Genomic DNA, 24,998 nt, shown 5'->3' with positions numbered 1-24,998 from the left:
GGTCTAGCACCATCAACATTTCTGGCACTAGAAGGAGGGAAGGCAGTTGTATATGGTTGAACATCCTCTCACACTCATTCATCAACCATTTGGTCAAGGCAGTAACTCGCACTCCCTCTCACCTATGCGCGACTTTGCAGTTTGTTACTCTTCACCTCCTAAGACTAAAAACGAGATTCCATATCATCACCTTCACTCCATCCATCCCATCACTCGCCAGTTCGCGAAAGCATTCAAACTGATCCTAGGCATACATCATCTTCCATATGCATAAAGGAAGCCCAAATCCACTCCTATAGGAATTGTTGCATCGTCAGTGGAAGAAGTATTCCTTGCCACACTTGAAGGTCTGGAAGAAGCTATTAAAGATGGGAACGAACCTTTGGTCTTCCAGCAAGGCGAACATGACACTCTTGTGATCTTAGGATCAGACTCCGATACAAGAGGTAGAGGGGAAGGCAGCAGAGGAGGCAGAGGCGAAGATGAACCAACAGACTCAGAGACGGAACCGTCAGATTCTGAAAGAGAGGAAGAGGATGAAGAAGATGAATAGATGGCTAAATCAAATTTGGAATGGATGACTTAGGGACCATTGGCTCTCCCGAGTGTTATGCACAAGATGTCGAAGAAAGGGGAGAGAATGAACATCAAGTTTAACCTAACATCACGGTGAAGGCAAAATATCACTTGGAAAACTTCTACATGCATCTACATACCCTTGAGGTATGGTATGACGACGTAGCATGTAGATTGTTTCCATGTACCTTGGAGGGTCACGCAGCCACATGGCATCACAACCTTCCACCGAACTCTATACAGAACTGGGGTGCATTCAAACACATGTTCCTTGAAAATTTTGATGATAACAAGACCCCAGCCATGCTACTCAAATAATTTGGAAGCCCAAATATGGAGGGAAAAGAAAAGGTAAAATAATTCAATCTGAGGTTTACACGCATATTGAATAAGTTTGCAGTGGACACCAAACCTCATGACTCCATCACTTTGATTACTACATGTCCTCACTGCCAACCAGCATTGTGCAGTTTGTTAAGCGAGCTACAAAACCAACACTCTTGGAAAGTTGTGAAGAGGCTATTATTGTTGAAAAATACATGTGCACGATTGGATTCATCAAGGATGCCGAAACAGCAAAGGACTCCAAAGATGCGAGTTGGAAGTCCTAATCAATGGCAAGAAAAGGTAGGGATAAGGAAGCGACTGATATTGAAACCCTCACTCGCCTCGTCAAGAACTTGACTACGGAAGTGTCTAAGCTCAAAAAACGGAAAAAAAACACATCTGCAAGCAACCATCTGCCTAGTTAGAGGCAGGAAAGTAGCTCATCAGGTAGCAACCAGTTTGCTCCAAAACCTATGCAGAAATTCATGTTCCAGGTCGAACAGTGTGTATATCCCAAGTTATTTTCATTCCACAAAGAACGTCACCCCAAGAACTCTTGTTTAGAATGGAAGCAAGTTGCAAGCTCTGTATGCAGTCATACACTCGATGCGGGAAACAACATGCGGGAGAAACTGGAAGACATTGATGATGACGAAGAGGATGCACTTGATGAACCATCAAGTTTTGGGAATGTAGTGAATGCGTATCAGTGCTTGCAAGCAATGTCGAAGACGAACACTGAGAAGTAGCCCCAATATCAAAGTAACCAATACAATATCAGGAGTAAAGGGGCACCCCTTACGTTTGGGGAAGCACAAGAAAGGATGAGACTGCTAATGAGGAAGGTTGACCACTAACTGCCCCAAAGAAGAAAACACAAAACAAGTCTGGGAAGACAGCAGCGGACAAGAGTGCCTCCATGAGTAGCAAACTATATAACACCCCGTCGAACGACACGAACATAAGTTATACCCGGGACACCTCGTTGATTCTACCACCTCTAGACTACAACATTGTTGATGACATGAAGAAAAATCAGGCGAACATCAGTTTGTTCGAGTTAGCTAAGATCCAGAGTCAGCGAGACATTCTGCTGCACACATTGGGACAAACAACAATAAACAACGCAACCTCTACTAGCAAGGGAGCAAGAACACCTCTCGAATCACTTTCTACTGTGCTCAACACACTCTAGATGGAAGAAGCAAGCTCAAGTTGCCCTCCATTCCTGCTATCCTTTGAAATTTTTAACTACAATGTTCACAACTACTTGGTTGATTCTGGCGCGGCCGCCAACGTCATGCCACTCTCCATCGCGAAGAAGATCAATGCACAATGGAGTGATACATCCATGTGAATCATCCAACCTGATCGAACATCGGTACCAGCCATTGGTGAACTGTGAGACGTGATCATCTGATTATCTCATGACAGTCAAGTCCACCAATGCATCAACATAGTTGTTGTGGACATACCGAAAGCATACGGTCTACTACTCAGTAGAGACTAGTCCAGCAAGCTGGATGGATATTTTTCTACAGACTGGACCCACATGTGGCTTCCGTAAAAGGGAAATGTAGCCAAATCCAAGTAGGTATTGCCCGAGAGGTATATGAAGCACAAAATTACCCCCCTTAATGGTGAGAATGAACCGTTGGCCTTCGTTGAACTCATGTTTTGCAATTGCCTCCTAGAAATAACATTGGGGTGTTATCCTGCATGGCCAGCTCCAACCCCACTAGACACACAATTGGGACTCCTTTCTTGCCCAACTGATTGTAATGAAACATGTACATTGCATTGTACCAATAGTAGTAGTAGCAGTAGCAATAGTAGTAACAGCAGTACTAACATGTCAAACGGTCTGTGTACAAACAAGCTGTGGGCCATGGATTTTGATGAATCAAAGACACATGACAGCTCAAGGACCAGGTATATCTTAGTCGCCCAAAACAACATAAAATACATGATTTCAAGATGCTTGAATTTCGAGTGCACAAACAACGTTGTTAAGTATGAATCACTCGTGTTGGGCTTATAAAGGACCATCAGCCTCAATGTGGTCACACTCAATGTGGTCGTACTCAAAGTGATACTACACCTTGCAAATAGTGTTGATGTTTTTAAGGACATAACAACTGATGAAGGTAAGCTCGAGTAGCCCGTGAAAACTACAACTGAGGGTAAGAAAGGCAACCACACCCCCAAGGGTGTGGATTCCTTCAACAAGCTATATGATTTGCAGAACTTCTATCAAGGGCAAAGAAATAGCAGAGCCCACATGTCCACCACAATGAATGAGCAAAGAAACCTGGGAACCAAACACGATCCGAAGATAGTCAGTCTCGATACAAACTACACACCACAGCAGTGGCAAGTCTTTGACCGCTTGATCAAACAGTACCAGGATGTGTCTGCATGGGTAGATGATGACCTGAGTACACACTACACTCAAATAATCCAACACGAGATTCCAGGTAAAGGAGGAGCCAAGCCATCGCAACAATGGTCAGGTAAAACACATATGTCGTTTGAACTCCTTATACAAAAATAATTGATTAAGATTTTGGATGATTGGATTACTTACAAAGTTCGTCATCATACATAGGTTTCTAATTTAAGTTCTACACATAAGAAATCTGGGGAAATCTGCTTATGCATTGATTTCAGAAACATAAATCACTCCCAGAATAAAAACAACTACCCCGTGCCATCATTTGAACCTATGTTGCACGCAGTATCTAAAACAATGGTTTCGTCTAAACTTAAAGGTCAATTTGGAACACCACCAAGTTCTAGTTGTGGAACTCGGTAGCCTAATACCAGTCTGTGTGAAGCTTAGCACACACACGTCGTCTGCAATCACTTTACGGGAGGGTTGACAACCTTCCTACCAATGGCCAAGATCTCAAGCATTGATTCTAGTAGGTCAGGCCACACCCATGCCATGTACATAGTCTACTTTTTCTTGTTTTTTTCATCTTGTTTGCCTTGCTTACTTCGTTTTTATTTTGTTTTTTCTACTTATTATTTTTTTTACGTTAAATTTTTTTTCTTGATACCTTACTATTTTTGTTTTCGGAAATAAGTGCTACCAACCACTACGTGTTGGAAATAATACTAAGAAGGGGGGTGAATCATTATTATCAAATCAATAATTTTTCATTTCCCAAACAGATTTATATACTCTAATTCTGTGAAGTGAACTAGCATGTACATGCTACTATGTTTAGAGAAACCAACGTATACCTAGAGAAATTGTGATTTAGTTAATTTATCATGTGTTGATCTATAACCATTGCATCAGTAACTTATTAAATAGTGTAGTAAAAACAGAATAAACCATCACACATAAGCAACACACATGAACACCACGATTAGGTGGAAACCCAATGTGGGTGAAAACCACTTACTGCTGTCATCTCTGTCTTCTTTTAATAATAAGAAAATCTATTTACAATCTTGTACTGGTGCATACTCATACCAGTATGCAGGCACCCACCTGTATAAGGCTACAACCTTCCCTCGTTTTCCAGCTTCTACTGGAAGGGAGCTACAACCCCCTAGCTCTTGTACTAGCCAATGTGTTTACTAGTATGTAGGTGCCGACCTATAGAAGGCTACGACCTTCTCTCTTCCTCCAGGGACCAATTTCATATATTTTTAGACTGGATGCTCCTGGTACATAGCAATACACATGAAGGCCTCATTTCATCAAATTTTCATACTGGACCCATTAGAACTTTTAAACTGCATCAACCAATAATCAGTTAATCTGATCAGTTAGATCACTATCACCAGAACATTGTGCTGAACCCAGAAACCTGCATCATCATTCAGAACCAGCTGCAATCTCAAAAATCATGCATCAGAATGTATACGCTACTTTATTGAATCCAACCTACGTGTATACGCTACTTCCTTCAATCAAACTTGTGTAGACCTTCAAAACTACTGAAACTTAAAACTTTTGAATCAAGTTTGTACCAACCAGCAATATACTGAACATCTATTGTCAATTTAGAGAGTTCCACATAGGCAGTAGCAGAGATCACCCATACTTGTACAATCAATCAATTAGATATCAAACTCCTTATGCAATTAGTTTTTCTTTCAGATCTAAGAAGACTTCATTGGTAGACAACATTAAAACAACAGAACTGATCAGATAGATCAGTCAGACCTGAAGACAAGGATTTTCTTTTGTATATGCTACTTGGAAGAGTATAACCTACATGTACATGCACTTTTACTGAGATGAACCAGCGTACAGATTTGTAAATATTAAATCATAACTTTGCTACTATTCCGAACTTCAGACAAACCCAGATAATGAAATTTAAAGAATAAAATAGGTGTACACAATTAGATCTGGCCCAACCAATATCATATCATTCAATGATAAGTCATTTCAGGTCTTATGATCCTGATTCAACATTGAATTCAAGGTGCACAAAATATTTCAGATCCCTGCAACATAAAACATACTTCAGGTGGAAGTATTATTAAAAACCCTTTTCACTTGCACACTGTGGCCTAATGATCTTCTCCTCCTTATATAGTTTTAGGCCTTTCTCAATACCTCAGACCAAAACCACTTAGGACCAATACCTTGGACCAAATACCTCGAACCAATACCTTGGACCAAATACCTCAGACCAAATACCTTGGACCAAAACCTTGATTTTCCAACCTGTACATGCTTTTCCTCTTGTGAGAGTGTGTGTATACGTATACGCTCTTTTTGTTTTGTGTACCAGCGTGTATATGCCATTTTGACTAAGTGTACCTACATATACTTCTTAAACTGCTTTACATCAACCTTTTCCTTCACCTTCTTTATTCTGATCAGTAGACCTTAGTTCCATCTTCTTGTTCTTCTGTACCACTGCCCTGTTACCCTTGAATATTCCTGTTGTACTGTGAGTTTCCTTTTATCAAAGCTGAATTGACCTATGATTGAGTTGCCATCAAGGACAACACTTGTATCATAATGCCGACAATCTCCATGTTTGTTGTATCTTCTTCTGGTGCTTCATTGGTTTCTTCTTCTATATCATTTTGATTTGATGTGGGAAAGCGTTCCCCAACTTCATCACTGTCATATTCCTCTATTGATTTCATTTGTTCCGGATTTATGCATGCTTCATCAATTACAATATCAATGCTTTCAACAATTTTCTGAAGTCTTTTATTATAACATTTGTGTCCTTTACTTCTGGATACTTCTGGAAGAATAACCAAGAAGAATTCCTTCATCTGCTCTGGTTCAAACTTACCGAGTTTTTCATCAATCCTTTTGATAAAACATTTTCTTCCAAAAACTCTAAAGTGTTTTATAGTAGGAGGCTTACCATACCAAATTTCATATGGAGTTTGATTGCTATTTACCCGAACATTCACTTTGTTGAGAATAGTTACGGCAGTAAATGCAGCTTCACCCTAGAAGGTTGTAGAAGTTCTAGATTCATCTAGCATAGCTTGATCCATTTGTTGAACTATTTTGTTCATCCTTTCTACCATACCATTTTTCTGAAGAGTTCTTGTGACGGAGAATTTCCTTTTTATTCTGTGTTGTTCACAAAAGTCAAAGAATTCATCTAATATGAATTCTCCCCCTCGATTAGATCTGAGACATTTGATTTTTCAATCTGATTCATTTTCAACTAAAGCTTTGAAGGCTTTAAACTTTTCAAATGCTTCATCTTTGTGCTTTAGTAGACCTATTCAACACATCCTGGAAAAATCATCAATAAATAAAATAAATTATTCTTCTCGATGAGGTGACTTTTTCCTTGTTGGTCCACATGAATCAATATGGATGAGTTCAAGAGGTTTACTTTCTGGCCCTTCTTTTTCAATAGAAGTGAAATCTAGTTTTCTTATCGATTTGACATGGTTTGCATATGGCATTTTCTGGGATGCTGATATTTCATGAACTACCTTGAGCCTACATGCTTTTATTATTTGAGAAAAGCTTAGATGTCCCAATCTTCTATGCCATAGCCAGTTTTCATCTATTTTGCTTAGATAGCATTGTTGTTGTCCTCCTTTAAGTATATATAAGTTGTTTGGACTTCTTGTCCCCTTGATCACATTCTTTCCTGTATCAAGCTCACGGACCACACATTCGTTTGATCGGAATACCACTTCATTTCCTTGATCACACATTTGATTGAAACTCAACAGATTATGCTTTAAACCATCTACATACATGACATTTCTAGCTTTAACCTTTTCTTTCAATAAAACATAGCCTTTACCTTTAATGACAATAGGAGTGTCATTTCCAAATGAGACATTCTTTTCTTTTTCTAAAGCATTATATGAATGCAGTTTCTCTTTATCACCTGTCATGTGTTTGGAGCATCTGCTGTCAATGTACCATTGATTTTCTTGCCCTTCTGCATACAGAGATATGCCACATCTTTCTTATTAAGATTTCTTTCTTCTCCATATCTTGGGATTTAATGGTGTTTTCTCCTTTTGAAGTGTTGGCTGAAATTTTCTCCTGTATTCAGATTCTTCATGACCAAAGTTGTTACAAATCTAACATTCTATTTCATTTTCAAGAGGAGAAAATTTATTATAGGAAATTTTCTTGATTCCTATCACACTCCTTTGATTTCGTGCTTCTTTAGGATGGTTTTGTAAGAAACACATTGAGCAGCCTTGTGCCCAAAGTTATGACATGAAAAACATTGCCCATTAAAGAAATTTCTGCGATCATGGTATTGTTGGCTTGACGGGGCCTAACCCAGGTTCAAAGTTATTTAGCCAAACAAATCCCTGCACTACTAGCCCTTTCGGCAATAGCCGTAGAGTGCGGACTAAGGTCTCACCTGAAGAAGTATGGGGGGATGCTAGAACCAAGTCTCCACACCCTTGAGATGTTTGAGGGGTTGATTTAGTCCAACTGGGAATACCTTCGCGTAGGTCACTTCGCGCACTTCTCTAACCTATGAGGCCTTCGTGCAGGTTACTTTGCGCACTTCCATGACCTGCAAGGACTTCGCACTTTGTTATACTCGCCTTCACGCAGCCCTAAACAGGGGCTGAGGAGCTTTCGTGCTGCTAAAGCATTGATCTGTGCTATTTCCCCAAGTTACATCGCGGATCTTACTTATCTTCTTATAACAGTTAGTTATCCTTGCATAAATAGATAATTTATCTTATATTCACTTATTCAACACATTCATGTAAGTTTGCGCAGCAAATAAATAGTGAACTTGCAATTCATACCCAATATACTTCAATGCATAAATAGGAAAAGATACACAGAAATATTGTAAAACTTCTCTTTATTAATGATTCAATCAGTTACAGACTCAACCTACCCTGCGCACTCAACTGCAGGGGTCCACGCACTCAGTTGCGGACTACTAGGCCTCTGCGCACTCAGCTGCAGAGCCTTCTCCTACTCTATGACCCAAGACTCGACTCTACACTTAGACTCAATGCTTCATCATTTCTTCGATTCTTCTATATTCAATTGTCCCTTTACACTTAGAGCCTCGCTCTATTTATACAATCCCATGGTCTGCGAACCATGGGTAGAACTCTCAAGCTGACACTACATTACAAAATTAAGGGAGGATAATCCTATGACTTAATTACAAATTCGCGCTCTGTGCCCACAAATCACAGAGTCTTTACATCGAACTTAGTCAAAACTTGGTTTTTAAGCCCCATAATTTGCCTTGGGGGGATCCCACGCCTAACAGGCCCCCAACACAAACATCGTGACTTGCCCTCAAGTCACTCTGTTAGTGTGGAGATCTTCACGCGGAGACCTTTGAACTGCTGCATGGTCGACAACGCACTAAGCAGCTGCGTGCTGTATCTCTTGGATGCATTGTTCAGAGACCACAGTATCTAAAGTGCTTCCCTGTATCTGCTCTTACGTCCCCTGCATCTGCGTGAGCTTGCCTTCAATCGTTGTTGTGATGATGAAGGCCTCGTCGATCCAAGACTAGACACGTGCCTTCAAAACCTCTTCTCTATGTCGCGATGCGTCTACCTACTCCTTAAGTGCTTTGGCCTATTGCATCCACGCGAGCCTCTGTGTAAGGGCCACCATCTGCGTGGTCCCTTTGACATTGTCATACTGTTGTTGTAGCTCACACGCCTCTATTTCTAAGTGTTGTATGTTCGGGTCCTCTTGCAGAGTGGTGAGGACCTCGAATGATTCTTCCAACATTTTGGTGCAGTCTTTTACTGCATTGCTGATCTCCTCCATCCCTAATGTAATGGCACTGGTGCGTTGTTCCCTTACCTCTGGAGGAGTTAAAGGCTGCGCCTTCAACCACAGCTCTACTATCTGAAGTTTCAACTCCATTTGAACCTTGGCCATCTCTTCTCATGCCTCGTGCACTCTTGCTACTAACCTCTAGATGCGGGCCTCTATCGGTGCCTCTACTTGGATGGCCAACTCAGGGACCATCTAACAGGCTTCCTCAACCACCTACACCATCTATCAATTTTGTGCCACAACCACGTAATGTTGCAGGCTCAGTTGCTTCATGTTGATTCTTTGTTCACTCAAAACTTGTAGCACGCGGCCCTCCCTAGCCCGCAGTTCTCCAGTCACTCCATCCTGTGGGACACAGAGTGTCTCCTGAGGGAGTGCAGCCATGTTGATTCCCACCCCTTTCAACGCACTGACCGTAGGCCTGTCGGCCTCATTTTCTGTAATGAGTGCCCCCTCTTGCAACATTATTGTGTTGGTCGTGCAGGCGCGTAGCATTTCTTCATCCGCCGCTGTTCCTATAGTGAGGCTAGTCAAGAGAGTACAAGCCTAGGGAGTGCGCACCTACAACTCCTAAATCTGTACCTAGAGGCCCCCCAACACAATTTAATTCTCCTCTGCCAACTGCTAGAGGGTCCCTGAAGTGACCTTGCGTACCATCTCTCCTATATCGTGCAAATCTCCCTCAGCGAGGGTGATTGGGTTGAAAGAAGTCTTAGACGCTTTCGACTTCTTTTGCGGCCCCACCTTCCCTCTTGGGCGTTGGCGCTTTAACTATGTCATCACTCTTTATATGTCTGCGCCACCCTCCTCTGTCTATGTCTCCATTTCTTGTTCCTGCTCAGGCGAAGGCAACTTCCAACCCTCGCGCTCCTTCTCTGCTACCTTTTGTGCTTCTACTGCAACCTTCGCAGCCTCCTGTGCCTATGTTGTTGCTACCTCTTTTCTTCTCTTCTTTGCCAATTGTGCCATCCACAATTTTGTCTCCTCCTTCTTCCATTGTGCAGCAGACTTTTTCATTTTCGTCATGGAGATGGCTGGAGCGTGCCACTGCGGTAGCCACACCTCAAGTACGTCAAAGATAACATCATCCATGGCGAGGTATGGTAGTTCATTCCACTTCTTCATGGGGTCCTTGCACACCCTAATTTAGGCGTGATGGAAGTCCGCCTTGAACTCCATGAAGCTTTGTAGGCTATTATAAATAGTGGGCGATAATCGCGGCTTGCGGTTAATCTCCATTCTGATGTTCATCTCCATGAACACCCAGAATATCTTACTATCTTAGATTTGGTTTGCATCTTTAGTGCCCCACAGCAAAGTATACTTCATGACTTCCAGGAGATCCCTCACAAATGTGTGGAACTGACTGTCCTCACGCAATTCCCCAGCCACCAACATTATGGATAGCAGAAGCCATGCATAGTGGAAGGTTTACCCCTATTCCTGTGCCTCGCGGTAATTCTCCAGGAACTCCTTGGACAAGAATTCGAACCAGTTAAACTGGACCCCCTTTGTGCACTGCTTGACAAGGAAAACCACCGGCGCAGGCACCTCATCCGGGTTGCACTTCTGCATGACCTTACCCACCAATACCTGAATTGCAACTTTGACTTCCTTGTTGTTGGTACTGGAGATTGCGTAGCCCTTATTTTTCTTCTCCAGCTTATATTTCTTTTTCATGGCCTCTGTGATGGCCAAATCACTGCTTTTATCCTCTAGAATGTCTGCTAGGTTTTCCCCTTTACAAGGGAGTCAGGTAATTCTATGGATTAGGTGGTCCATGAAGGGGATGGGCTCCTCCAGCCATAAACACCCATCATGCACTAGGAACAACAGTTGTGTGATGATGAAGATAGTCACTGGGGCACGATGGTATGCGGTACCCAGAGCAGGTTCAACAACCCTGCCTTTTCGACTCCACGTAACCACTTGTGCGGCTCCAACTCTATGACTCCTGCCACAGTGTTTTGCTTCAGTTTCATGAGCTGCGCGGTCGCCAAGTGAGGGAATTTCTCATGGTCGGTGAGATCCCAATCTTCAAACTTCAAACTCGGCACCTGTCCTAGGTGTGCTCCTTCGAAAATGATATCATCAGGTAGCAATGGAGTCTGTAGAGATATTTTACTATCATTGATATCATTGGGCACCTTGGCCTTCCCCTTCTGCAGAGGAACATATGCGAGCAGCCTGGTTGGAGGTTCTGTGCCCTCGGTTTCTTCCTCCATGTCTTCGTCCTCATCCTCTTCTATCAGGATTTCCTCAAGGTCTTCCTCCTCCTCATCGGTTTCCAAATTAACCGGTTTCCCTTTTTCTTCCATGGTCAATTTAGTTGTCAGCACGTTTCGATGGGACATGTGCATTGGAATCATGGGTTGCTTATCTTTCTTGGGCCTCAGCGTGCATGGCGATTTATGGATTTTCGCAACTATTCCAGCGCTCTTAGGGGCATCTTCTATTGTCATGGCCTGCACAGCCTCTTTGACAGTCATTTCTCTGGTTTCCTTGGCTTCTTCAGATGCTGCCATTTTGTTTGTCCATAAATCTCTCAACTGCTCCACCGGGTGCTCAAACAATGCTCTCAACAGGTTAAACAGGTCTTGATTTAGAATACTCTAGGTGCATGATAGCTCAATTCGTGAATGACCAAGTGTTGTTTGTTGGGAAGCCCTTTGCAATTTATAGCGCCTTTTGAATTTGAATTTGACCGTTCCCCCCAAATCCGGTTCATTAGTTCTCCCTTGGCGGCAGATTTTCCTAAATCTTTCCCATAAATCTCATCTTAAATGCCTATCACCCACTCCATTTGGTCTAAAACCAAGCATCACATCGTGAATAGTGACTATAACAGTCACTTTCCAGCCAACCCGCACAGCAGCACAACCACCCTTGCGCTGTCACAGAACTTGTGACACTTTCCTCCTGCATGCATTCCCATCATCACGCAGCTCTCAAGTAGGGTATTTTATAGTCCTGTGCCTCCTTTCAACTTCTTGGAGCACTAAGTCTGTGCTTCCCACGGCTAGTCAGGTGGTCGGGCCACCTGTATACGACTTCAACTGACCATCAATCACTTTTCCTGGGAAAAATCTGTTTTTTAACTTGACTGTCTGCATCACACACTTCACCATCTGTATCGTGCCATCATTGGTGATCCCTCTAGTAATATACGGTCCAATCCAAGGCATCAAGCTGATCAACTCTCAGTGGTAGTCCCCAAATTTTTCAATGTAATCGTGCACACCCTATTTTATCACCACAATTTTCTTATCGAGAAAATCCTTCTTTATTTATTCCTCAAGCTTTTTGACTTCTGCTTCCATCAGAGCATTTTTCTCTCTTAATCACACACTTTCTTACATGAGTTCTTGGAGCCTAAGATCACCTTGTTGGATCTCTTCATCAGGTCCCAAACATTCTTCTTCGTTCAGCTGCACGATCCCTTCCTCCAAGGCTCCGCAAACCATCATATCCATGGGCGCTGCTATGCACGGACTAGGCATAATATACTCTATTGGGATTACAACATTTGCTCCATAGGCTAGCCTAGAAGGCATCTGTCCCATCAGTTTCTTGTGCATTGTCCTATAATCCCACAAAACTACTAGTATGCGCAGGTCCCAATCACTTTGTTGCACATTATATACCTTGTGCAGTGCTTCGCATACTTCGTTAAATGATTTTTCTTGGGCAACCTTCTACGCACTTGTTCTTTCCACACTCTATCATTCCAAATCGAGGGACCATTCGTGCAATTGCCTCCCCAACACATGCTTAATGACCATGTTCCCCAATGCAAAGTCCATGTGCATCCACACAGGTTGTTTACCATATGCCTATACCTACCTGAACATATGCGCACGCAGACCATCTCATACATTGTATTTATATGTTAGTCACACCTTAGGCTTCCCAAAAAGAATTCACATCATTCTCTTGCATTCGCGTGAATCCTCAAAGCTTCCTTGGTGCGTACCCCACCACTCGTAGGTGTAGCGCGCAGTACCCACGTCAAAGCTTTGAACCATTGTTTTTTTGGCACCTCCCTTTCAAATCTGTCCAAGAAAACATCTACCTCACCTAATCCATCATAAGTAGGCAACTTTCTCACTTATGTCGATACACAGCACAATGATCTTGTCATCATGTTACAATTTAGCGTGGTTACCTCATCTAACCAGTTTTACCATCGCTCTATCTCATCATCCGAATCCGACGTACAGGAGCTTTCACGCTCCCATGAGATTCATCCATCCATGATGGGATTTACTGAGTCTTGCTCTCGCGCGATTATCTTGTAGATGCAGCCCAAATCATTGTCGCTCTCATAGTCACGCACCGGCTCTGTGTAATGTGATCCTTCCATAGGGTCCAAAGGTATGACTACACGTAGAGACATTTTCTCAAAAACCATCTTGTGCTTCTTCAGATTAATCACACCATTCATGTTAGTGGCCTAATCAATTCCTAAGAGCGTGGGGTAGGGATTGATGTCATCAACAATCTCTCTCACTTCAAAGTCTGCTAGCGCACTTGCCCGTTCAATATCCATGGTGATTCCCTACAATCTCCCCATAGGTATTATCTTTTACTGGTTCACCATTCGTAGCTAGATAGGAGAACATTGCAATGTAGGCCTTCCCATGTGCTCCCATGTCTGCTTCGGCAAAATGTTTGCGGCCGATCCTAAATCCAGAATTACTTGGTCCATCTCATATTCTCCAATCTCTGCAGTCAACCTCGTTTCTCTTCCCATCCTCGTTGCATGCTTTCCAATCTTTCAGACTACATGTGGCTCTCCTGGCGCAGTCCCAATGCATATGTTAATGAGTTCCTGCAATCCCTTTATATCCTTAGTGTCGTGCAGTAGCTTCATTCATGTTTCTAGGAACATCGTAAGGATAGATGGGTCCATTTCTAGCTCTAATCTATCCTTTCTTCCTAATGTGGAGGCATCAACAAAGCTCTTCTTAGTTTCCATGAACTTTCCCTTAGCGCGCTCCAAATCAAACTCTGCTTCTTTCATTGGAGCCTTGCAAACTCAAGTACTATCTTTGGGTTGTTTGCCTTTATCATCTCCCATCGTAATTTCACTTCAGAGCACAATTTTCACATTTGGATTTTCCTCACGTAGCTCAAACGTCATCATCTATAGGTTTTGAGTCAGGGGAGGTTATAGTGCTCCCTTGTCGCGCAGCCTAGCTATCAGCGTAGGACAATCCTGTCTCGTGATCAAACGAGGTACAATACAGACATGCTGGACGCATTGGATTCATACAATCACAGGCATAATGTCCTGGCCCTCCGCAATTGTAGCATATCATCTATCTGCGACCTCTTCTAGGTCCCCCTCCACCTCGGCCTCGTTTGCACCCGTGAAATCTAGTTCGCGTCACTCCTACATTCTGGTCAAGGCACTGCAATTTGGCCTAAAATTTGTAGGTGGGAGTTCTATCCATCATCAGCTCATAGCTTCTACAAGTGCACTCATCGTTTCCAACTGATCTACAAAAATTACAGAACGACTGTTGTGAATTTTGTGTGTACTTCTGTAACAAATGGTAGTTGTTTGTACCATGCTTTCCTCCTATTTGACAAATCGTGCACCACAAAGCAGGCACCACGCTAGGTCTTGCTTGTACCTCTAGTCTTAACGACATTGGTCCTCCTCTTGCTAGGTAATTCGCAAACACTGGGCAGTGGTCCTTGTCATGACCCTAACCCTTACATTTAACACACCATACCTCTTCGCGCACTTTTGGTCAAGCTGTCCTATCCTATTTCAGACTCTGCATCTCAAGGCATAAGTTTTTCAACTGCACGTGGATCTGCTGAACTCCCAAGTTAGGATCCTGTATCGGGGTCTCATGAAGCCTCATCACGATCTCTAGGGCTTCTGCCTAAGTCGTTAACCTCTATTGTGACAGCGCATTCATCAAATGTGGTGTTAGTGATGCTACAAACCATTTGCAGTGTTGTCCATCCGTCAAAGTCATATTAGCTTCATGAATTGTGCACTTCAGTCTCTAATCCAATTCCCAAGGAGTCTCGCCTGGTAGCATTGTGATCTCTTTGAATCCAATGATCAACTGCACCTGCTATTTAATGCAACTTGGATGTTCACGATCCCCACATTCGGATTGTCATTAGAATGCTCAATATACCAGGTCAGTGTGTGATCCTACAGAGCGCTAAATAGCTTCGCTTTCTTTATATTATCATCTCTCACTCCCTGTGCTTCCCATACATCTCTTATCATGAATGAAAACTGGTTCGGATCTTCATTTCCTACTCCCTTGAACAAAGGAAACTTTATTGCACTTGCCATATTGACTCGTGGTGGTGTCCGAGGTGGTACAGGCGAAGATGGAGGTGAAGGCAGTGAAGTTGGTGGTGGTGTGGGTGCAGGTGGTATGCGTGGAATCCTCTACCTTATCAAATTGATCGCACTTCGCAGCGAGACCTTTGTGAGCTCTTCCTTGTCCCCTCGCGGAGGTGAAATCGAAGGGATATTCTCTAGTCCCTTGCTTCCTTCATTTCTATAGGTTTTTCCACTTCATGTGGCTCCAGACATCAAGGTAATTGGATAACCCTATTTTCACACAATAACGTTTTAATCCAAGTATTCAGAGACTTTATGTACTTACCTCATGGTCCTTTAAGAAATCGTTTCTCAGCCTCGCTATAGCTAACTGAAGTATCTATTGTGAACTCAGTAATGAATCCTCCTATAATCCGATCAAGCCAGTGATCAACATCGTGCGTGATATTATCCTCCAATGCTTCCAATCTACACACCAACTCTGGGGTCCACACAATAGGATTGTTAAGCTTCCACCTTCCTTAGCTATCTTCTAGCTTCGCGATCCACTCGTACAACTCAGTAGGGAAAGATGCGAAGAAAATTTCGTGGATCTCTGTGTATACATAGCAGTCTAACCACTCTTCTTTTGATAGTCATGGATTCTTGTTCTCTTGCACCGTGAACTCGTGAATCCTCCTGTCCAACCAACCTTCAATTTCCTTCTTAGTTGGATTCCAATGATACGACATCAGACATCTCTATATAGATTCTGGTCCTGGAAACGGAACCATTTGTTGGCTTGATGGGGCTTGACCCAGGTTCGAATTTATTTAGCCAAACAAATTCTTGTACTACTGGCCCTTTCGGCAATAGCCGCAGAGCGCGAACTAAGGTCTCACCTGAAGCAGTATGGGGGGATACTAGAACCAAGTTTCCGCACACTTGAGATGTCTGAGGGGTTGATTTAGTCCAATTGTGAATACCTTTACGCAGGTCACTTCGCGTACTTCCCTGACCTACGAGGCCTTTGCGCTCTATTATAATTGACTTCGTGCAACTCTAACCAGGGGTTGAGGAGAAGGCTAAAGTAGCGATCTACGCTATTTCCCCAAGTTACACCATGGATCTTACTTATCTTCTTATAATAGTTAGTTATCCTCACATAAATAGATACTTTATCTTATATTCACTTATTCAACACGGAGATCAGACAGGTGCAAAGTCAAGGGTGATTTCAGTTCCATAACTCTAAATCTGATAACAGTTCCCCAACTAAATTCAGGCATTCACGTTCCCATTCATTAGTAGGAACTAGGGAGTACATAGCACCAGAGATTCTGTGGTGTACTGGCCATTCTTTTCCGATGGATTGGTGGGCATTTGGGATTTTTCTATACGAGATGATCAATGGCCGCACACCCTTTTGTGGGGCTGACAGAAAAGAGACCTTCTTCAACATTAGCAAAGATCCTCTCTTCGGGGGGCCTTACACGGCCCTGCAAGATTTGATCGAGAAGCTGCTGGTGAAAGAACCCTCCAAGAGGCTGGGATCTTTACAAGGAGTGGAAGAAGTGAAAGACCATGAGTTCTTCCGTGGGCTGAGATGGGATGCACTGGAATTTGTGGACAGGCCTCCATTTCTTCCTTTTCTTACCTCTGCAGTTGAAGAAATAGATTTTGAGATTGAAGACCAATTCAATGAATCTCAGGAGATTGAAACCAAGAAAAATTTAATCTCATATGATGAATTTTCTTACAGCTTAAGTGAAAGTGTAGTTTTGTAATAGACGAAAGCTTAAATGAATCACTTTCATCAATTATAAATCTACACTTTCACTTTGACTAGCAGCTCTCAGACTTACATAATCTTGTTAAGATTAGAACACAAGATTTGTAAGACCAAATCTCCTCACTTAATTAGCAAACCACATCCCAAAACTACTATTCATATTTATTCTTCATAGCTTTTCTACTTCTTGCTATATATATTATAGAGTTTTATTATTGCAGAATAGCCAAATCTCCTCATTTAATCATCAAACCACATCCCAAAACTGCTATTCATATTTATTGTTCATAGCTTTTCTGCTTCTTGCTATATATATTATGGAGCTTTATAATGGCAGAATCTCTCATAAATATTATGGAGTTTTATTGCAGAATCTCTCATAAGATGGCTTGAGCATACGTTAAATCACATATTTATTTATTCCATTTTACTTTACTTCAGAGCCAGGTTTTTACGAATAATATGGGTTTTGCAGGATTATGTGATAATGTCTAATGAAATATATTCTAATTTTTCCCTGAAGTATTTACTACCATCCTATGTCTGTACCACTGTGAAAACTCAGTGGTTAATGTCATTTTTCAGCGTAAACTTAAGTATCAATTGGTTAAATGTTGCATTTAATATCAATGAAGTGTTTTATCACAAAATTAATGTGGGTTAAGTATAAAACCACACAAAAAAAAAACCATATCCGAATGATGTTTTCAAACTCTTTATAACATCAGGGGAAATATATACACTTAAATCACTTAAATCAATAAATTAGAAATTTCAATTAAATCACTAAATTAACAATTTGAATAATAAATTCATGCAGAACGCACAATACCAACGTATTTCTTTCCCTTGATGGTATAAACAGTATGAGTATGTAGTTTTTTTTTTTAATGGGTCATCTTTATGTGGATTGCAAGTTCTCAAATATTTTAGATCATTTTTGATGAATAACAATATAGTTAATTGTCATTGTCATTTAACTGTTCTCTTTCATATTTTTAATATATTTAAAATCTCTATGGGAGAATTGCAATTTGAAAATTTCTAATCATAATTTCATATAAAAATAAAAACCATATTCCAACTAGGTTAGAATTTTGTAGTAAAAATTATGAAATTTTTTTTTTATGATTTTGAAAAAATTTAACAGAAATTTTTGGAAATTTAAATTACAGTTATCAAACTTAAGAATAGAAACTTAAGAATAGAATTTTGGATGTTCCAAAAATTTTAATAGTGTTGAATACATTTTTACTAATGCCCATTAAAAATTACATTTTCGAGGAAAAATTCCCAAGGAAAAGAGACTAAATGAAAAAAAAGTATGTCCAGCCGTTATCAAGCATCACCTCCCTGCCATCTTTGTCATGGGATTGTTGTCTGTCTAAGACGTGGAAAAGCAAGATCTTCAACTCTGGAGGCAACCGATTTTGCAGGCAATAAATGGCATTCAGTGGAAGGCAAAATAATTGAGAATGTGATACTCACACATTTTGCAGGCAATAAATGGCATTCAGTGGATTATCATATAGTCAATGTGATACTAAATTGTGGTCTCTATAGTTGAAATCTGTTAAGTCAAATCGACATCATTTGTTGCTTTGGATGTGAAAATATGGAACTTTTTGAAAGTACTATTTCATGTCATCTTCCTGCCCGGTGGTGCCATTTATTCTTGATATATTGATTGAGTTATTCCACTGGATGATCTATGGCATAGTATCAGATTTGAAATTTCTAACATGTGTATAAATATGATTTGTTTACAGATCTTTTTATTTTAATCAAAACTAGAATGTTTATTATTTAAATTTTTTAAATATTCTTGTCAGCATTTTTAATTATGGTATCCTTACATATAACGTTTGTTCAAACCAACAATGATGGGAATTTTTTGTTTAAATTCTTTTCAGAATTTTTATTATGGTATCTTTATATATAATTTCAGACAAAGAAGGATGAAAATTTTAGAAAATAACTTTCGGTCAAGCAAATGATGATTGGAATTTTAGAAAACAAATTTGTTTGTTTCTTTTATATATTTATATATATATGTGGAGTAAAAATAGGAAGTTACATAGTTTCAAAAATCAAACTGGTTTCTCAAAAGGGAGAGAGGTTAGACCAAAATTAAAATTGCAATTTAATTAAAAAATTAAGAGTCAATTGAAACTTGAAACTGCCAAAATTAAACAAGCTACTTCTAATATGCGAGCTTGAATGGCCAATTACAAAAGAGACAAGAAGTATCCATTCATACATGAAAACCATGAGGCATTAACCTAAAGTGTTCGAGTCAGAGCCTATTACCAAAATGTGGGTTGTTGGGTCTGCAAAAGTATGCCTTGTTGCAAGGGGCATGTCAAGGTGTCTCCCAATTGACTCCATCATTTTTCCAAATCACTGAGATGCTTGTGCATGTGCTTGAGCGAGTGGAGGATATCCAGATGTGATTCGTGGTGATCCAGGATAGTATTGCCCACAAAAAAATCATTTTCCAATAGAAATAAGTTGTCTTCATATACTAATTGTACCTCCCTATTGTGTGGTTGGTGTTGGGGACCCAACCAGCCCATTCAACTAAGAGTTCAGTGCTTGAAAAAGAGGACAAATGAGAAGAGGTTTCTTCCTCCATACTAGTCAACTCATTCTAGACCTAGGTTGGGTTAAGTTCTCTAAAACATGAAGAAAAGCCTTGAATCCTATGGTGCATGTGTGTGCCCTTGGTAAACCCAGACACGATAAGAGGCAACTCCTCTTTGGACCCGAGCTCGCTGACATGGCATGAGGAAGCTAACTGCGAAAAATCCAAGGGTGATCTTTCTTGCCTAGTGATTAGATGTAACCTGGAGGTTTCAGGAAGGATGGAACCAACTCAGTGAAAAGTAGTCCAATAACCCAAGTACATAGAGCTTGAATAGATTGCAAGAATCAACCAAGACAAAATAATAATAGTAACCCGGTTGGAAATTTCTTGTAGTTACACTGTTTGCCCATTTTTTTTCCATACCACCTATTGGTTCCTTGCCTAAAGAGTTATTTTGAAAACAAATTTAACATTGAGAAATTATTAAAAATAGAGAAGGAAATTAATCCCTTAGACCAAATTATTAGAGAGAGGCCTGAAGCAGCACCAAGCGAATTAACTCGGCTAGCTTGTTTAATCCACCAGAACTTTGAATTATTAGAATTCCAATAAAGGTACCACACAAGAGCCTGAAGACAAGATTCAATTATAGAAATAGATGAAATTACCTGAGAACAATGTGCATTTTCCTACGGGAAAAATCTACAAAGGCCTAGTGGTGACACACAACCATCAATATAATAGTTGTATAATGTGGAGCCTCGACGCCATTATAATGATGAAATAGGTGGAACTAAATAGTTATGAAGAGAGAAACCTAAACCAACATCTAACTCAGCCACCCATCAATCTTCTTTGTTCCACTAAGAAATCAAATTTCCTGCTTGATCATCCCGCATCATTTGTAGAGGTAGGAATCTCGAGGAGACTAGCATGGTCACATATGTATCGGGAAAGAGTCATAAAATCCCATTAGGTATTAGGAGAGAAGTCCTAGATAGGGAAGGACCCAAGCACACAATGAAAGTGAAGTAAACATAGGATGAGGGAGAGTTGTAAGACTTTTTCTTCTGGTAGTCATCTCAAAACCTCTCTGCAGGTCTATAAGCAACCACCCAGAAAACCCAGGCAATAATAGTATGCCAACCAGGGAAATGAAACACCACCAAAATATGAATTAATATAGAAAAAATAGCACTAAAAGTAGGGATAAGAAATTGAAATAAATAACAACACACAAACCAAACAATTGGAAAGAAGTGTCGCACCAAAAATCGGGAGGGGAATAAAAATTTCCCCTACAGGTGCCTAAGCTCAGTGTTTTCTCGAAGACTTCTTCTATTCTTCCTCACAAGTTAGTAGATTCTAAAGTTGGTGTGCTAGATATAACCATTTCCATCCACCGAAGATCTACCCTCACATTCCCTCTATTGAGCTTGACACAATTAAATTAAAACTCCATGGGCATTGCATAAATCTAGACCTCATGAAGCTCGCGCAATTTCAAATGTCGCTTCATCACTTGCAGCTGAGAGGTGAGAATAATGACCACACATACCAAAATTTACTCCAATTGCGGGCATGTTTCCATTTCCTTATGCATGATCACTAGGTGGGGTGGTGGCTATCTACCCCCCCTTCTACATGCATGTGTCACTCCATCCAAGGGTTACGATATGTCATCCTAAAAGTCCATATCCTTGTCAATTAGTCATCTCCAATCTTCTTTGAGGGAGCTTTAGTTAGAAGGTTTCAAGGAGAGGAGTTTGTGACTAGGGAATTCATGCATCCATGATCTGTCTACAAGCTGCAAGATTGTTGTGGTTTTCCTTAATGATCCTTGGAGATTCAGTTTAAGCATGGTCTCCTTAGTCATCACATTGATGGCAGCCCCGATATTAATCAAGGTATGGGGGACAATGATGCCATCAATGTGCACATTTACCACAGGACTTCTAAGGTCTAGATACTTCAGGCAAATCACTCTCCCCAACATTAACTCAAACATTTGTCCAGTGACATTAATGGTAGGGGTGTCTTTCTTTCTACTCCCAGGATGTTTGAAGAATTTCTCCTTCATTAACTTGTTGTAGATGGGGACATCCTTGATAGCTTGGAGGAGTGGCATTTTAGCACACAAGTTTTTCAATTCACCCAGAGTTTTAGTCTCTTATGGGGTGTATTGGCTAGGATGGATTAGTATCTTAGGGGAAGGAGGTGGATTGGCTTGAGGATCACTCTCTTCCTTTTCCTATTCAAGCTCCTCAGGCAGAGATGGAGGTTGGTTGCCTGGAAGCACTCTTCCAAACCTGAGGTTAATTTCTTGAATTTCCACATCATAGGCAGGGTAGGATGTCTCTCCACTATAGACCTATTATGACTACTTGTTGTTTGGGTTTGGATTTGGCTGAGCAGGCATCTGAGGTTGCTTAGGTGGAGTAGGGTGAAGGAGATGTGGTTGAGATGGAGGTGGAGGTAGTAAGGTTGAAGATTGGTTAAATGGGGGCCTCCACCCTTGTGATGGGGTATTTCACTAAGGTTGTGGGGGAGCATATGGCTGAAATGATTTATTTGCAGGTTAGGAATGGTATTGAGGTGCATAAGACCAGGGAGAAGGTGTATACCATGAAGGATGAGTAGGAGGACACCAAGGAGGAATGGATGCATTCTGATTGGGGTTGTAATATGAATAGGATGCCCCTTGCATTCCCTGTTGGTATGGTCAAGGTCCTTGAGGCCTCGTTTGGTTGATATAACAGAGTTGTTTAGTCACACCTTTAGTTCCTTGATACACAAATTTCAATCCAGGCATTGAAGGGCAATTGTTTGTGGAGTGGTTTTCCTCATAGACTGAGCAGATCTCTATAAGATTCAATGGACATTCATTTCTAGGGTGCCTTGTGGTGAATCTAGGGAAAAAGACAACTAAGGCTCTTTCTACTTCCCCCTACTTCCTCTTGATTTGCATGGTGATCATTTGTAGAGCAAGTGTATGCAACATTTCACTCTTCAAGTCCTCCAACATGTTCCCAATTTCACTTTTGATGGATATGTTGGAGGAGGATGAACTGGCCAAAGCTTGACTAGCCATACCCTTCATTCTAGCTGCCCTAGAACGATTTTTGAAAACAATCTTGATATCATCATAAGATAGTTGGTAGATGTCCCCTCCATACAACATGTTTAGGGTTTCTAGGATAGCTTCCCTGATCCCTCTAAGAAGGACTAACTTGAGTGATTAAGGATTGAGGGTGCATCTGACCCTTTTGTAGCCGAGTTGGAACCTTTCTTCATAATTTTCCAAGGATTCATCATGTCCCAAGGTCATTATGAAGATTTCTTCTTTGGTATCCTTGGACCTATAGTAGTCCCTATACTTGTCATTGAAGGATTTCTGCATCTGAGCCCAGGTAGTGATGTTGTCCCCAGGTAAACCCATGAACCAGTGTAGGGTTGCATCCTTAAGGGCGGATGGGAACAATTTTAGCTTCTGGTCATCATAGGTATAGTCATAGGTCTATAGATGACAAAAAACCCAAACAAAAAGGCATCAAGGTCTTCTGAGGTTAAGCCATGGAAATGAGGAAGGGAAGAGGGGCTTATGTTTTTCATCCTAGTGTCTCCATTGGTTTCCCTAATGGGGAAAACACCTTCATTTTTGTTTGTGGCCATTTTGTAAGCGTGTGGAATGGTTTCTTCTTCTTCTACCCCAATAGTTTCTTCAAATATCTCTTGCAACTCACCTAATGGGTCCTCCAACTCCCTTGTATTTAGAGAGGGAAGATGACAACCACCGAAGAAGAGGGAAGGTTGGTTGTCTGATGGTGTGGGGGTATTTGGAAAAACAATTCCTAAATTGTCTCTACTCCTACGAGGCATGAAATATTTTTTTATTTTATTTATTTTATTTTATTTTATTTTATTTTATTTTATTTTTTTTATTTTTTTTGTTTTTTTTGTTTTTTTATTTTTTTATTTATTTTTTTATTTTTCAGAATTAATTGCAAAATAGAAAGAAAGCAAAAATTTCAACTATCTATTGAATGCAAAACATAAAGAAAACAAAAATTGCAACTATTTATTGAATGTCAAATAGAAAGGAAAGAAGAAATTACATCTACCTAGACACCTCCCCGGCAACAGTGCCAAAAAGTGATGAGCCTCAGTATTGCAACAAGGATGCTGCAACTCCTAGGGCTACCAACTTTACTTTATCAACCCAGGGTTTCATACAAACTTGGAGGTGACAGTGCTATATGCACAGTAGATGCAACAATCTACTCTTGTCACTTTTCAACTGGGGTGATAGACCACTAGGGTTTTCAAACCAATCTTCTATTGACTAGAAGGAGTCTCACTACTAACAGTGAATGTACAACTAATATTTAATGCAAGAAAGTAAATTCTTGCCTATTTAAGAAATGAAAGTGTTGAATGGAAAGTGCTATGAAATTCCATGAAATAATCTAGCTAAGAAATGACACACATTACTTGTAGAAAATAACTAATCTAACCTTGCATTCTATCATCTGGATATTTGGACTAAGTGGACATGGGAAGTTATCCTATCACTCTATGACTGATGTATGCATGCACTAGCTATCTCATGTTGAAATGGCAGAAAAAGAGTCTTTTGATTTTTGATTTAGAAATGTAAATGCTAAGTTAAACAATTTGATCTTTGCAGGGGAGAAAGGCATGGAAGAGTTGGTCTAAAATGACACTGAGAGGCATGGAAGTCAAGTGGAGGGCCTACCCTATGCTCAGACTATCATTTCTTCTCAAAATAGGTTTAAACAGGCTGCTACAGGAGATCCTGTAGTTGCTACAAGATGTCCTAGTTTACTATAGGATGTCCTAGTTTTCTATAGGAAGTTAGCTGAAGGCTGTAGGAAGGTAGGGAAGGTGAAATGAAGTGCTGAAAAGATGTTTTGTGGTGAAATAGGGTGTAGGGAAGGTGCACATTACCCAAGGCTCAGCCCAACACTTCAGGATGGTTGGATTTTCCCAAGGTGGTTGTCCATGGTGGCTACAAAACATAAATTTGGATTAGGGGTTTGTAGGCCTTGGCAGAAGGTGGAGAAGACTTAGATGAGGCTGGTGGGATGAGTTCCTCCTTGCAAATCAACAATCCCTGCAACAAAACATGTTCTTCTCTTCATTTATG

The sequence above is a fragment of the Pinus tabuliformis genome, chromosome 6 (genome assembly GCF_031772625.1).
Source record: "Pinus tabuliformis cultivar Carrire ecotype Pingquan chromosome 6, CPIR1, whole genome shotgun sequence".
Taxonomy (NCBI): Eukaryota; Viridiplantae; Streptophyta; class Pinopsida; order Pinales; family Pinaceae; genus Pinus; species Pinus tabuliformis.
The sequence above is the reverse complement of the archived record's forward strand: the minus strand, read 5'-3'. Positions refer to the sequence as shown.